Source organism: Agrilus planipennis, unplaced genomic scaffold (assembly GCF_000699045.2).
Source record: "Agrilus planipennis isolate EAB-ADULT unplaced genomic scaffold, Apla_2.0 scaffold75, whole genome shotgun sequence".
Taxonomy (NCBI): Eukaryota; Metazoa; Arthropoda; class Insecta; order Coleoptera; family Buprestidae; genus Agrilus; species Agrilus planipennis.
Window position 1 is genome coordinate 675615 of NW_020439028.1, and position 13502 is coordinate 689116.

The 13502-nt window shown below is 34.1% G+C and overlaps 1 protein-coding gene across 1 annotated transcript in view; it reads left to right on the top strand.

Moving 5' to 3' along the window:
- Nucleotides 1-13502, top strand: part of LOC108735991 (V-type proton ATPase 116 kDa subunit a) — a 55316-nt gene that overhangs the window by 16965 nt on the left and 24849 nt on the right. The window lies entirely within an intron of this gene.

Genomic DNA, 13502 nt, shown 5'->3' on the forward strand with positions numbered 1-13502 from the left:
CATAATGTAATTTAATAAGTTATTGATTGTTTAAACATTTTGATAAAAAAGTGGTATTAAAACAAGAGAAAACGCTAAAAGATACAGTGGAAGCAATTTTATATTCGGGAAGGGCGTTTATATGGCATTTGTTTTAATCTATTCCACTTTAATTCAAAAGTCGATAAAAAAAATGTATCGGCACTAGCTTTGCCTTAGTCGTTTTATTTTATCTAGTAATAATTAAAAAAAATGTATTCAATCGGTCTGAAATCGAACCCTGACCTCCCACTTTCTGTTAGTATTAATTGATTAATTAATTCTATTAGTATTAATTATTAATTTTTTGTATGCTCTATTTATTTTACTGCCAGTAGTGTTTACGAAAAAATCGTGTAAACATAGTTTAATTTTCATGTAAAACCTATTGAAGAAGCCTTTGATGCGTGCGAAACATATGCGAAGATAAATTTCTTTTGGTGGAAGTATATCAATTCGGTAGTATTCGTGATGAATTTTCATCAAATAATAACTAAATGGTTTTCAGTATTTTTAGTTATTTTTTAGAATTGAAGTAAGACGTTGCCAGTCGGTTTCTATTATACTCTATAAGTATTGGGGAAAAAAAAAGAATAAATTACTAAAAATCTCATCCGGATTTTATGCGTTTAGGAAGGAAAAAGAATTGATAACTACTAGGTACTTGATGAAAGTAGACAAGAAGGTACTGTTTCGGTGTGTTTAGTTTTATGTAGTACCTTCTACAATTAAAATTAAAGAAGATATTGCAAAAAAGAGCAAAAATTCGTCTTTCAGCCTGCCCTGATTTTTTTAACCTGTTCTGATTACATAATCGTCTTATGATATGCCTGTGTCGTTGCGGCGACAAACACTCAAATCTTTCATTTTTATTCTGTCTTGATTTCGTCCGTTTCGTATTTCTCTCCCTAATCACTCCTCTCACTCTTTCTCCGATTCCTAAAAGATGGCCGAAGCACTCTATAAAGATATACAGTATGATCGCTCTTTTTATCTGGCCTAAAATTCTGTTTTTTTTTGCAGGCGGTCATAAATTAATTTTATGTGCGTTGAACTCGCTATATATGAGGACTGTTTAATAGCTTTAGTAAAGAGTATAGATAAAAAATATATTTGTACTGCGGGTTCACGATGGCACTGTATAAAACCGCCCTTGCTTAGCGGGAAGCTTCTTGATGAAGCGTGACTGCGAAGTGAACCTACTGTATAGAATATCTTTATACTGTTGCTAAAAAGGGCCATTTGTTCGCTTTGTATTAAAGTGTAGTTCGAAAGGATTCCTCGTGGTGGGAATGAAACACTCAAATTTTTTTTTTATTTATTGAAATCGTAAAGGTTACCGGTGAACATTATCAAGAAATCCATATTTATATGTATAAAGCTTTAGGCTTTTACAAAAACTTATGCAATCATAACTTAGCCTAACTTTTTGAGTAGATTTTTGTAGAACTATTTACGGGTCTACGTTCCAGCTCAAAAGGTCTGCAAGGTGGTTAACCTAAATTTTATAAATACTTCAGGCTTTTTACGTGTAGACAGAAAACAAAAAATGTTGATTGCACAATGCAAATTTGAATTAGTTTGTCGAAATCGGTAGGGGCTAATCTGTACGTTTTACTTTATTAATCCGATGCATTTCCTTGCATTATGAATACGAATTGTAGCAAAAGCTTTTATTTTTACCATTTGCTTCTACCTTTTATTTGAAAGTACTTAAATGCTTTGTTTTTATAAATACGACCTACTGTTTCGCGTGAAATTTGTCAAAAGTCTCTTGAACGGTTTGTCAAATGCTAATTTCCTTGGGCTATAAACTAAACCTAAACTCTGAACGTTTAAACTATTACAACGACTACTACTATAGGGATCTACTAATTTTTCAGTGTTTGCCGTCGATATATTACTGCTGGATTTTTACATGAACCAATTTTCCTATTGTAGTTCTAAAAGTAAAATTGGTCATTCCGTTTAAAGTAAATAAGTAGTGTCATTCTTCCGGTAGAGTTCTGCAATTTTGAGAATGTGTATTTTCATTAGGTGTATAGAGCCCTTCTACTCGCGAAGTTTCAATTCCATACCACTTTTCGTGCCTTCTAATGAACAGCATAGATCAATCACCCTATGTACAACCGTTGCTGTTGATAAATAAAAAAGTGTGGCTAAACGTCCGTACTTTAAGGAAAAGTCTATCGTATGGGGATGAAATGCCACTACGTTCAACGTTCACCGATAATTTCATCGTTTAAGCATGCGTATTGGAATAGTGATGTATATTTTTCAATTCCGCCGTGTACAACATGGGGTAACGAGCTTTCTTCAGTTAATATATTTAATATTAAAAAATAACTTAGTGAATGTTTAATAAACATAAAATAAGAAAAAGTTAGAGTATCGGTCGAGCGTGGAAACCGGACCCGTCTGCATGGCAGCCGATCAGCGATACCAGTAGGCCATTTCCGTTTGTTGAAAATTACGACGGCCAGACGTTTTCTATGCTTACCAAATACGACTCTAGTCTTTATTTGATATTTAACTAAATAAAAGAATTAATTATTTGCGCTTGCGATTAAAATAACTGCGGAATGTTTCCTGTTATAAGCAATTCCGCCGGACGTTTAGCCACTTTGCAATTAAATATTATAACCGATAGGTCTTCCTAAATAAAGACAGTAATGTCTGGGTAATCCATAATACCGACAGTCTAATTGTGTAAAAAATACTCATGATCAAAGTTCTCCGTCTTCAGTAATCCCGAACTTCCGATCCAATCGCTCACGTTGGTGTCTTGTCTGTTAGTTGCAAGACTCACAGCTAACTGTTTAAATCTATCCTTAGCGGGATTGAGCAGCTATTCTTCCATAGTCCCTTCATGTTTTTAATTATCGATATTATTATCAATTCTACAGTCCAAATGTTCAGATAATCAGATTAATTATACATTCTTGCAATCGCATATACGTACCTGTTTACAACTGACAAATAAAACAGGAGTGGTAGTAGAAATGTAATGTGTATGTTAACTGCAGTTTTCTTTCAATCTTTTTAAATATGTAGTATGTGTGCAAGTGCATTGTATAGTACATAACAATAACCATTCCGTTTACTTTTAATAGTACATAATAACAAATGTCACATACCTACTACCTATGTTTTTCTAAAATAACTAAAGCAGTGATTATGTTTTGATTCTTACAGCACATTTACTTCGTGGTTGATAAGAGTAATCTGCGGACAGCATTGAGGCAAGCAAATCAGTCGATTTTCCCTGTACCTAATCGATGTGTAATTTCTCCAATCTAACTTATACAAAATATATATGCAGGGTAGTCTATTAAGCGCGCCTTGCTCTCTAGCGGTTTTGCCTTTGAAATTGGAAGAAGATGTTTCCAATAAAAAATGTAAAAATGTTTTCTGGTCAAATCATCCATCTGCAGAAATTAATTTCAGAGATGGCGGACTTCCGGATATCCCGGAAATACATCAGCTGCCTTATTTTAAATGGAACACACCGTATATTATTACATTTTTGAATTCAGAATTTAATTTTGCATCCTATGATGTCAAAATGAACATAGCTTCCCATTAAAAAAAAAAAAATGAGTTATTGATGTTTGAAACATTCAAAATTTGAACATTACTACTAGTGTAATGATTTAATGTGCTTTGAAAGAAATTTTTAAATGGAAAGCCAAGTGCGTTTCATGCTCTTTTCAACAATAACAACCGCATCTTTTTATCGAGTATAATTTCCGAGATATTAAAAATTTAGTAAGGTATTACAAACGTCAAATTTTCTAGAAATTACTAAATAACTCCAAAAAACATACCGCACAGGCAAAAACTATGCTTAACAAACTGGACATTAAAATCGATGCCGAATTCAAAAATGTAATAATATACATTTAAAATAAGGCAGCTGACGTAAACTTCCGGTATATCCGGAAGTCCGTTATCTCTGAAATTATTTTCCGTAGATGGATCGTTTGACCAGGGACATTTTTTATTGGAAACATTTTCTTCCAATTTTAACGGCAAGACCGCCAGAGACCAAGGCGCGCTTAATGGACTATCCTGTATATATACAGGGTGTCCCACAATTTATCGCCAAAGCCATAGCGCATGAAGTGAAAATGATAGAGGGATAAAACAAAAACCACTTCAATATACAAAACAACCACCATCTGGGGGGAAACCGTCCCTATGTAGCCATCCTGAACGTTTATTTTTCAAACGGTTCCGTACCTTTAAATTCCGCATTGCATAGTGGTTTCGTTTCTATAAATCAATATTAGAGGTGCCATTTCAAAAATGAAAGTTGAGGGTGATTATGCAGAGGCAGAAATCCCCATATGCTGGTTGTTTATGGGTTCCGAATGCTTACTGCCTGACTATTGAAATGCTTTTTGTTTCATCTCTCGTTATTTTCACTTTTTCACAATAAATTGCGGGACACCTTGTATATATTATATAACTAATTAATCGGACCTGTTGTCTCACTGACTTACGTTGAAAATAGTGATGCTGCACGTTTTTTTTACTAACTACTTTGTTTATTGTGAGAAATTGAGGAATAGAGGTAGTTTGTAAACTTAAAAGTGCAGTGTGTAAGTAGTGTATTGTCTACTAAATAATTCGTTTAATGGTGTAACTGAGGGGTAAACCATCGTAACAAAAAATAGTGTACACTAGTTATTGCGTACAAAGATTTAATATATCCATGATTTCATTCTGATAAGATAGAATAAAAAATGAAGTGGTTGAGATATAAAACGTTGCTTTCAATGTTATGCATTTTCGTCAAAATTGTGATTATAAAAAAAACCCTTTTAAAAACAAATCGTTGAATTTCTCCTGATTTCTTTTTTTGGTTTTTATACTTTTATTTAATATCATTTTTTTCTTTTAATTCGTTTCGTAAGTTTCTACTTATTGGGTGTGATTAGGGTCATGTGCAGATCTGTTGGTTTTATTTGAATACATTTTTTTCTGAAATCCTAGAATATTATCATATGTATACATAGTCAACCTCGGAGGTTTGCCCCTCAACTGTGACGTCATATCATGAGAAGATGTTTCAAATACAGGGTGTCTCAGAATTATCCAACTATTGAAAATCGGAAAAAGTAAAACTGATTATAATTGCAATACGAAATTTTCAAGATAATATTGTTTAAATGATAGCCCCTTTGTTGGCGGTACCACTCCTCAAATCTTTCGAGAAGTTTATCGAAAACTTGTCAAGGAATCAGTCCGACCTTTTCTTTAATATTCCTTTTTTAAATTTGTCAAATTTCTAGGATTTTTATCGATAACTCTACAAGAAAAAATTTGATCGGCTCCTAGGTAGGCCACTTAACGTCGCCTCTTCGTAAAATCAACTTTTCAGGAAACAACTCGTGCACTGTCGCCAAAGACTCGTTAGTGGTATGCGACGTGGCTCCGTCTTGACAAAGTTATGTTCACCTTGCTGCAATTGAGGAGCAAAGAAATTGCTTATAATGATAATATTGTATGCATAAGTTATTGTAACTGCTCCGATTTCACAGTTCTCAAAAAATATGGCTCACTAATGCAATTAACTCGCGTGGCGATCCACACGGTTATTTTAAAGCTGTGCAATGGACGTTGATGTAAGTAATACTGTTGGAAGACGGAAAATTGTTGAATCTCTTATTACGTAATTCAGACCCTTGACATAATCATTTTCATCCAGAAATTGCACAATCCGAATTTTGAAGCTGAATGGTCGATCAAGATAATCCTAAAAGAGACTGACGCTTCCAGAGGTAGTAGTCATACGGAATTAGCAAGTAACTCGATGTATCCAAGGGGTTTTGCTGGTATTAGATGGTTATGACGGATGTCGCCTATAGTGTTTCGTCTATTACTGTTGAATGTTTGTATCAACGTAATATTGTGAAATCGATAATGGCGTCGAAATAACTGATGAACGCGAATGAATGACGATAATGAATCAAATAAAAATATACGGTTCTATCTAGTGGGCAGCGCGTACTTACCCTTTCCTCCTCGCTTCATTTGCGTCCCGTTCAATTTTTAAATAGTTGGATCGTTTATAGACACGCTGTATTTGAGCAAAGTTTAAATTTAACACTGTGATAGACATTTCGATTTTAAAGCAAAACCAATAAACGTTTAAAAGAGCCTTTTTAAACATGTTATTAATATACAAGCAAATAAATAAACATTTACGCGATTTTATTCGAAGGGTATGCAACAAAATAAATCAGATATGAAATCTCTGCGTTGTGTGTTATTACCTTATATTTATACTATTGATTGAAGCGTGTTCCTAGTGGGGGGTATAAATACGCGGCAATAACAAACAGCTGTCCTGAAATCAAAACAACAAAATTCATACGGAAAATAGAAACACCAATAACGAATTTTATCAAACGTTAAACAAACATTAACTGAACTACCTTCACAGTTGACAAAGGCGCAGCCAGTCATGTTGATATTGGCGCCCGGGGAAACCGAGTACATGTCGCCCTAGTGTACAATTACACTGAATACCTTATTGGTTTACAGGCTATCTTGACTTTTTGAGTCTGCGCCTTGGTGAAGTTAAGTTAATTGGTATGCAACTAGGCATACATGAGTTTACAGAACAGTTCTTATTACTTATTAGTAATAAGTTATTACATTATCGTTTCTACTTATTATACAGGGAAATAAGTGCGGAGCTTTGGAGGGTGTCAACTAAATGTAATAACAAATCGCACAGTGAGTATAACAGCGTTGTTAAGTTCACAAAGTTTTTTTTTAAACAACCCACAACAATTTACAATTCGAAGCCGGTCCTGGATGTGATTTCGCAACGTTGGTGTATTGTAACTAAATTTTTGAGTACAACAAATTACGATAAGAACTGATGGAAAGTAAACTATGTATGTAAACAATGCCGGTTATGCAACGACTAAAGCAAACATAAACAACTTGCCACATACATATCAATGAGTTATTGAAAAATACTGTAATGTTCGTGGGTTTAACAAAATTTACTTCTAAGACACTAATTATTAAAGAACTTAAAACGACTATTAAATTATTACGAAACTTAAGTTATGAATTATTCTATTTATTTACACTACTGTTGATATATCACTATTCACTGCGCTATTTATTTCACTGCTATCACTGTCAATTTATTTCTGGATTCATTTCTGCAACGGTCAATTTATTTCTTCTTTTCTCGGCGATCGTCTCTTCCTTTAAATACACTTTTGTTTACTTTCGGGAACTTTCTGGAAACATCTGGATAGTTTATTTTTTCTTTGTACTGTTTAACTGCTTTCCCTGAACGTAGGTACGACACACACATTTACAAATACGGCGCACATGAAGAAAACGGCCCGCGGCTAGTCGCGAATCGATAAGCCGTTCACGCACTCGTGTGCTCGATCGTACACAAACACGCTCGTGCTAGCTACAATACACATGTAAACTACAAAAATTGTTCGAAATTAGAATTGTTCTTGACCGCTAGCAAAATCTGCACAGGTTTCAAGACACGTCTATCAAAATTATTTGCCACATGCACAAATGGGTCAGTTATAAGGCGAATTTCCTTTGCAGTGACCACCACACGGTTCTGCACATAAAAATTTTAAAACTTGGTAATTCAGTAGCTCGAGTAAGCCTGTTTCCCGATTTCCATCCTCTAGTCTCTTGAATGACCTCTTGTATCTGCTCCAATCCCGACTGCAGGCCATGAATGAAGAGATGACATCGTTCACAGTAGTAACACAAACCATCCTACATTCACACACTGACTTAGTGCCAATGACTGATATTGCTAGTTACCAGTTGATTGAACGTGGCGTTGCGTTGTCGTATTTCTCAGCGCGATTTACCCGAGTCGTACTGTCCGTTGCCTGTATTTTCCTAGAATACGGTGAATATTCGGATCTTCAAACATTTACTTAATTTTATTGTTTTATAGTGCTGTATCACTTCCTGCAAGCTCCGCACTTATTTCTATATGTATACATACACAGAAACTTTTCTGCACGAGGAATTTTATAAAATATGATTTAATGAGTAACCGCAAAAGTCGTCCATTTTTGCACCCTCAAATTTTATTTTAAACTAAGTACTAAATGCGTATGCTCAATATATAAAATTTAAAAATGAGTATATGTTTAGGATCAGATATGAGTAATTGAAGTTGCGATATATGCGTGATACAATATGGGAAAATATCAAATAATTCATACGACATTTTCACTAGTTTTTGAAGCAGCATCTGAATGTAATATCGAAAAATGTGTATATTAATTGATTTTATCTTAAGAACCAGAGACATTTATGTTACTGTGAAAATCAAATACCTATATAGGTACATGAACAAACGCACTTACACAAAGCAGTTGAAATATACCGTTAAGGTGCACAAAAACTCCAGTAAAGGGTAAAACATCTTGAATTCTTAAGTTTTATTAATACTATGTGGTTTACAAAAGCAGTCCATCATAGGATTAAGCACTACCCTCTATCTTGAATTATAATACTAAATCATGCATGGAGCAATAATTAGTATTTTTAAATTTATTTTATGACTGACGACTCACGATGAGATAAGAAAGGGAGGTGAAAACTTATTGGTGGATTTTCGTTGCATAAACAATGTGAAGATCATATAAGGGATAAAATTGAGACAAGAGAGGCACCGACATGTAGGAAAAGTTTTTTTTTTTTTGGAAATGTTACATCAGAATTGTTTTTGGTGTAGTAAATCCGGTAAACACGTTGCAGTCACAAAGATACGATCATATGGTGCTACTAGTGTGCATAGTATAACGAGATAAAAATATACCTATTCATAGGTGTGTCAAAAACATTGTGGCAATATTTGTTATCGCTCAAGATTCAGATAAATTGGCATTGGAATGTATTTCGTGGTATTTTCAATGTTTTGTTTTTCGTGAATCTAGTTCTTAATTCAAAATGAGTGGTAGATATTTGCCGTTTAACCGACTGTTTTCGTAAATTCAGCTGTAATAGTCGTAGATTTATGATTTATTCAAAATAATAAAGCTTAAGTTTGATTGCCAATTACTGCAGTTTTTATGTAGTTGAAATTTGTATAGGGGTGCTGATGAGAGCAAATAAGTTCGAAATTGCGATACACGTTCAGTAGTTCCGATAAATAAATCATTTAACGTTGTTTATATACGATATTTAGTATCTATTAACGTGTTTTTAATGATTTATATTGGAAAGGAAACAGTTTTAAACAGAATCGTTATTTACCGGTATTATTTACTATTTTATGCAATATTAGGTAAGTACCTATCTGAATAAAACACTGAAATTCAAATTTCCAGACGAAAACGTTAAAAAAAATAACACCTTACTTATCGGAACGCGTTTAAAATTTTCTAAACTTTTCTATTATTATTTTTTATTTTATTTTTTTAAATTTTAGTGTTTTGTTTAGTTCAGTTCTATAGAAATCCATTTGATTGCTTTCTATGTATATATAATAAATGAAATAAATTGTTTGCTTACAGTATAATTATAAATAATATCCAAATATATATCGATTATCGAGGCCTAGCTTTGCAGCTTTTGTCGTTATTTTTCACCATAGAATATTTCAGATATTTGTCGCTTCATATTTGTGCTGTATTGAAGAAATTATTTTTTCGTTTGTTTTATTTCGCTTCTACTATTAATTTCTCAACCGACCACCTCCCCAATAGTAAGTTAGTAACTCATTTAAATTTGAGATTGTTTTTCGTTCAACAGATTATAATATTTTGCTTTAATAAGTTGTATTTTAATGAAGCCAATTTTCGTTGAATCAACAGTATTTTTAAGGCATTTGATTTGTTGTTTTTTATTTTATTAACGGTGACGGTATAACGGGTGAATTTGTTTTTGCTGTTTGTGATGGTTTTTTTTTTTATTGCACTGTATGAGGCTTACTAAACTTTCTTACAAATCTGTTTGGTGACATTTGTGTGCTCCCACTTTTTATTTATATCATTACATATTTATACTACATGTGAAACTTATCAAGTTATTTTATTGATACACATGAACATTGTACAGTTATATTTCACATTACAAATACAGACAATTAAGGTATAGATATTCAACTAAATCAGGTGAAAAGTATATCAAACAAATTCCTGGAAAATGACTAAGTAATTACTTTCCATTTTACTGAAAAGTAGATGTAACAAACGCTCGTCGAGTGCGAATATATACTATGAACAAAGTGGCTCCTTTTAGTTGTTAAAAGAAGTAGTAATAAGATCAATCTAAATTATGTTATTTTATTTCTTTTCAATATTTGATACCGGCAGCAACAATGATAATGTGGTTATGAGAAAAAATATCATGAATAAGGAAAAAAACAGTACATTAGTAATGATATTTGAAAATGACATAAATTCTAACCTTCATTGTTACTGTTATATTGTAGCGAGCACAAGCGTGTCTGTGTGCGATCAGGCACACGTGTGTGTGAACGGCTTATCGATTCGCCGACTAGCAGCGGGCGCCTTTCTTCATGTGCGCCGTATTTGTAAATGTGTGTCGTACCTGCGTTCTGGGAAAGCAATTAAACAGTTCAAAGAAAAAGAAACTTTTCCGGACGGCTCGAGAAGGTTCCCGAAAGGAAGCAAAAGAGTATTTAACGGAAGAGACGATCGCCGGAAAGAGGAGAAATAAATTTATCGTTGCAGAAGTGAGTCGAGAAATAAATTGACAGTGATAGCAGTAAAATAAATAGAGCAGTGAATAGTGATATATTAATAATTAGTGTAAATAAATAGTTTTTGTCGTTGTCAGTCTTAGAAGTAATTCTGTTAAACCCACGAACATTACAGTATACGTCAACCTGGCTGTTGAATGTTTAATTGTTTAAGTGAGGGCACATCTTTTGGCGTAAGAAATTGAATACCGCTGTTAGAAGAAAGCGCCATTTCTTCAAGGTTAAACAGAAAGAAGATACAGAACCGCTCTGTTCCGCTAGGCACCCCTTCACTAAACTCCTATCAGAAGCTAGATACATAAGTGCCTGTTCCGCTACGCACTCCGCAGCAGACTCCTCTCTTGTGGAATTTTTAATTCGTGAAAATCTTCTGGACCAGAAAATTTGAAAGCGCTGGTCGAGGGATGCGCTTTTGTTTTCAAGATTTAATCAGCAGCAAGATACACAAGTACTCTGTTTCGCTACGTACTCCGAATTAGACTCCTCTCTTGTGGAATGTTTAATCCGTGAGAAAGTAAGGAGACATCTTCTGGAGCAGAATATTTAAAGGCTCTGGTCAAGGGATGCACCATTTCTTCAAATTTTAAACAGAGGCGATATACAGAGCTACTCTGCTCCGCTACGTAGTCCTTATTATACTCCTCTCGTTTGGAATGTTTTATTCGAGAGAAAATAACGGAACATCTTCTACAGCAGAAAATTTAAAAGCGCTGGTTTTTCAAGATATAAACAGAAAGAAGATATAGAACCGTTTTGTTCAACTGTGGCTCCTTCACTAGACTCCTCTCCTGTGGAATGTTAACTCGGGACAAAATGAGGGGACATCTTCTGGCGCAGAAGATTTAATACTGTTGATCGAGGGAAGCGCTATATTTCAAGATTTAAATAGATAAGCGCTGGTCGAGGGATGCGCCACTTTTTTAAGATTGAAACAGAAACAAGATACTCAACCGCTCTATGTCCCGCAGCATACTTCTTCACTAAACCTCTGTTTTCTGGAATGTTAACTCGTGAAAAAATGAGTGGACGTCTTCTGGCACAGAAAATTTAATACTGCTGGCCGAGGGAATTGCCGTATTTTCAAGATTTAAACAGAAGCGAGATATGAAGATTGGAAAAACTTTGGCGGTTGTTGTAGAACAAACAAAATAGCTCAAACCCGAACGCCAAAACATGACACTGTAGTTGTCCAAAGCACTTTTCGGTAACAAGGTTACCTTCTTCAGGGACTGAAGTGATCTTCAGAAAAGTGCTTCGGACAACTACAGTGTCGTGTTTTGGGGTTGGGGTTTTGAGCTATTTTGTTTGTTCTAAAAGCGAGATACAGAACCGCTCTGTTTCGCTACGCATCCCGCATTATACTGCTCTCTTGTGGAATGTTTAATTCGTGACTAAATGAGGGGACATTTTCTGTCGCAGAAAATTAAATACCGCTGGTCGAGGGAAGCGCCTTTTTTTTTAAGATTTAAACGTTAAGCATTCCACATTAGACTCCTCTCGGATGAGAAAGAGAGGAATAGGTTGTTAGTTTGCGAGCCTTGCATCTGTGCTCTAGTAATAGTCCAAATTCAAACATTTAATCGACTAAACATGCCAATGCGATCCTGCTTTGTGGAATAAATTTCAGTATAGCTCAGTGCCTGGTTGGAATGAATGTGCAGTCGGTAGCTGCCTTTTTATATCTTGTTGATTTATTAACCGAAGAATGCTTTTGCCTAATTGATGAATGGAAGAATGCCTGTGTTTGATTGCTTAAGATCTTAAGCGGGTGTTGTTGTCATGCTATTAAGAAACTTCACGCAAAATTGAAATCTAGTTCTTTGTGTAGCCGCAGGCCTGACTCTGACTTTCTAGGGAATATATGTAATATTTTGTCAAAATTCTAAAAGTTGAAAATTGCTTCTTTCTGTAAATCAAAAGGCCATCTCATACGGTGTTTTTATTAGATAAAGTAGGTAGATGATAATGGCTGAGTTAGAAACAACTACCTGCCGTGTTTCAAATGTCCCAAAACCTTTGAACTTTTTGTTTTTGGGAAAGTTTGTACATTTGTTTCGATTTATGCAAAACATTGATATAGAGACATTCAGGAATTTGTTTGATATATTTATTGGTAATAAGAAAACAAAACTTAAAAAAGTGTTAATATAATTATAAATTCGTTTCACTTATCCAGATACAAACAGGTTCAATAATGATTTTTTATCGATGAAATTATTTAAAAAGGGGCCAGTTTAGAAATACTCCATTTCACAAAAATGTACATACCTACATAACTATAGCAGTACATATGTTTGACATATATACTTATTATACTTCAGGTATCAATATCGTACAATTACTGTAATTATGGCACCCAAATTTGCACTGTGACACGTATCGTTGAGTGTCACAGTGTTTTTAAATGGAATTCTTTTACACATGGCGCCATCAATGGTAAGATTAGGTNTAAAAAGAGGGGTTGACTTCACCCCTAAAATGCAAAAAGCGCAAGTCGAGCATATGTAACTTTTGAAGTTAAGGCTAAAATATACTCAATCCCAAATTTTCATGCAAATCGATGGAGGTTCACCGAAATCAGAGGTAATAGTTAATTTTTACCTTTATTCACTGTACTAATAGTATTTCTTATTTTTACGATTAGTCTTATTATTCTAAAAAGAGATCTTAAGGTTCAAAATGATTTTACACCTTTTTTAGTTACCGTACTTTTTATTCTTCTAAAAAAATACGATTC